Below are 4,010 nucleotides of genomic sequence, written 5' to 3' on the forward strand. Positions count from 1 at the left end.
GCGAGTGACAATCATGCAGTGTGAATTATCAAAGACGCGATCTGAGGGAATCGCCGACACGTCGCCGACGCCCGTGAAATATTTGGCATGCTAAATATCTGGAGCTGTCGGCGATTTACAATCACGCTGTGTGCAATGATTTCTGACTGAAAACTACATCGGTGATGACATACAGCCAATGAGAGACCAAAGATACAGGGCAGCGGGAAGTTCGGGGAGGAGTTATATGAAACGTAGTTTGCGGACCAGTGTTGCCAAATCCACGATTGCCGCCGGTTGTTTTTTATGTCAGCAGCAGGGGCGATTCTAGGATTTTCATTTTAGGGGGGCTCAGCCCCCAATGAGGGTATATAATATATATATATATAACAAAAAATGTTTGACTAATAGGGTTGGTATGCTAAATTTATATACTAAAAAGTGCAGTATTCCACTGTATTGCATAGGTATAACATATAACTGAATAAGCCAAATACAAGTCTTCATGATCTCACACACACACACACCTGTTTACTGTACACACACATTTTACTGTTTGCATTTCTAGTACAACCCTCTTTCCTTAGCTCAAGTATGCAAACCTCTTTGCCACATGCACTGGAAAATGTATTGCATTGAAAGTTAGATTTTCAAATCAAATGGCAACATGACCGTTTTATAAAGTATGCGTTCATATGTGCTTCATTTTCACTGGAGGAAACAGCTGTGTGGTGTGATGAGGGGTGCACGCAGCGAAAACTTAGGCTACAGTAGATGGCGAACCGATTGATATTTTGTAAACTGTATTTATGACAAAGAACAGAACTGCACAGATGCAGATATTATAACTATCTACCGTTAAACACACACCTTGTCCTCTGTTTCTCGCTCTGCGTCGCTGCTGCGGTCTGCTGATTGAAAAAGAACGTGCTGAAAGAAGGGGAGGAGCCGATCGAAGTCTGCCGCCGTTTTCATATGAAATTTAAAGGGGACTGAGGCGATCACAAATTCGTGTACAGTTTATGGAGCTAATCGCAAAATTTTAGGGGGTAACTATCTACCGTTAAACACACACCTTGTCCTCTGTTTCTCGCTCTGCGTCGCTGCTGCGGTCTGCTGATTGAAAAAGAACGTGCTGAAAGAAGGGGAGGGGCCGATCGAAGTCTGCCGCCGTTTTCATATGAAATTTAAAGGGGACTGAGGCAATCACAAATTTGTGTACAGTTTATGGAGTTAATCGCAAAATTTTAGGGGGGCTGAGTAGTCATTTTAGGGGGCTATATCCCCCCTAAAAATGGCCTAGCGACGCCCATGGTCTTGGCATTTATCTGATGTTTCTGAACATTTGTTTATGTTCCTCCACCAAGGTTGTGATTTTGAATAATATCACGTCACAACATAATCAATACACTATCAAAACTGGTCCATGTATTATGTATTTCAGCAATTTATTAGTTATTTAATGATGTATGAGTGACCCCTGCTGGCATTATGTCTTCTTCGTTCACCTTTAATTTTGAGATCATGCCCTCCAAAAAAAAAGGTGGCATATATGTTGATGTGTGTGTTATCGTCAATCTAAACCCCACTTTTAACCTCGGGTAAAAGGGCATTTGTAATTTAAAAGCGGGGTTAGCGTCGAATACAGTCACGGAAACACACCGCATTGTGTAAACAGCCGTTTCTGCGCTTGAGGAAAAATGTCAAATGGTGACGCAAAACTCACAAACTGGAATGAAGAAGAGATTGTTTTATTCTTACCTTTTTAATCCACTGAAACGTCCATTCAGAAAATTCCTGATAGTAGTGAGGATATGCCTGATACCGAGGCTTCGACGCTTGTGTCGAGGACGTCAGGTACCTCCAGCCGGAGCTCCATATCACCATAACACCACTGGTGACGTCCGAAGCCTCATTTGATTGCAGTGCTTCGAGATGAGGTTCACTTTTGGCATAATCGACTCAGCCTGAAGACAGTGGAATAAATTTTATTGTATTTTTTTACTTCTACTTCCACTGTCCTCTGTCTAGTCCACATTAATCACCTTCACCTTATTTTATCCAGTTTAAATAACTACATAAATTCCTCTGTTCAACAAAAACACTGCCTAGTTACAAAAATATGAAACTATGAAACAACAAGCATAAAAACTTCAAAAAACTTGCTTATTTTATTTATTTATTCATTCATTCATTCATTCATTTTATATGTGTTTATGTGTGTGGATATGTTAATGTATCAAGACATTTTGAACCATATAGCAAACATTTTGGTGCTGTCACACTCGTGACCATTTTTTTCCTGCACCTTATTTGCATTGACCAGCAGATGTCCCTAGGGTGCATTCGAAGCCTCGAGAAATGAATCGATTTTCAACACATCTGGCTGTAAAGCTTCAAAGCTTCATCTCGCCACCACTACCTTATAGTACAGACAGCAATAACACTAGGAAGCACAATGCTAGAACTTTTAGCTGCATTTATGCCATGTCGTAATTACAGTAATTCCGAGATGACAACACGTGACTTTCTACTCGGACTCCGAATGATGTGTTTCTATGTTAACACTATCAACGCCAAAGAGTTCACATGCTTGTAGAACTCGTAATTACAATTTGTAAGCTGGAAATGTTCTGAGAGCTACAACTTGCTCAAAACTGCTGTGTTCACTGAAGCTTTGCGTTCAAATATTTCAACTCAAATCAATATTTCGTGTCTAATTATTTACCTATGTGGCAAGTAGTCGTGTAATAAGCGGGATAATGTACATTGATTAATAAGCGGGATAACGTACAATAATGTACATTGTTATCGCAGAATAACCCCCTTCAGGGTGATACTAGACCCCTCTGCTTCGTGTGCTGATCAACCTGTCGGGGGTTATTCTGTGATAACAACCAGCTGGATGTACATTATCCCTTACTTAATAAAATGTCACTTTAGAACTACCAACGACGGCTTGGGCTGCTACAGGAAAGATGCATTTGTGTAAATAATTTCCTTGTTTAAAACCTTGTTTCAATCCTGAATAAATCAGCATTATTGAATGAATTGGCTGAATGAATGGCCTACTAACTCACTCATAAGGATAGTCGCTTCCTGACACCTACTGGCGTTAACAATGTTACCCTGTACTGAAGTCATCGAAAAATACCCACCACTAACCCACAGACCATTTCTCAATAACAGGTAAGCCAATATTAGTTATATAAAATATTATTAATTGAACAATAAAATTTGATGAACAAATATTAATGTTATTAAATTGGGGGAAAGAGGTCTATTTATGAGATGGGAATGAATCTTCGTTTAAGTCTTTTCACAGACACCATGAGCTCCTCTGTCATGAATGTGTAGATTATTGGGTTGAGCATTGGAGGAAGCATTAGAAGTTTGCACAGTAGGAAACAGACAAGCAAACAATGCAACATTTAAGTTCAATAAAAATACAAATTTATGAAACTAAGCACTCAGCCAAAATGATTTGCCCATTAACAAATAACAGATTCACGAAACGAAAGGCTGCCTGTTATGCCGAGTTCACACTGCACGATTTTAGCCCGATTTTTCACTCACGGACAGGTTTTGCGAAATCGCCGACAAATGCCCGAAATCGGAGGCAAATCGGTGCTCGTTCACGCGAGTGACAATCACGCAGTGTGAATTATTAAAGACGCGATTTGAGGGAATCGCCGACACGTCACCGACACCCGCAAAATATTTGGCATGCTAAATATCTGGAGCTGTCGGCGATTCACAATCACGCTTTGTGCAATGATTTCTGACTGAAAACTACATCGGCGATGACCTACAGCCAATGAGAGACCAAGATACAGGGCAGAGGGAAGTTCGGGGAGGAGTTATAGACCAGCATATCAGTATTTTAATAGATATACGAACAATTATATCATACAGAAACAAACACAAACATTACCACAACATCAGCATAACAGTTACTGCAAAATTATTTACCTCCAACTCTCTTTGCAGAACACCCAAACCCTGTTCCCTGCATCTCCCTCCTGCATAAT

The sequence above is a fragment of the Sinocyclocheilus anshuiensis genome, unplaced genomic scaffold, assembly GCF_001515605.1.
Source record: "Sinocyclocheilus anshuiensis isolate Anshui unplaced genomic scaffold, SAMN03320099.WGS_v1.1 scaffold939, whole genome shotgun sequence".
NCBI classification, from domain to species: domain Eukaryota; kingdom Metazoa; phylum Chordata; class Actinopteri; order Cypriniformes; family Cyprinidae; genus Sinocyclocheilus; species Sinocyclocheilus anshuiensis.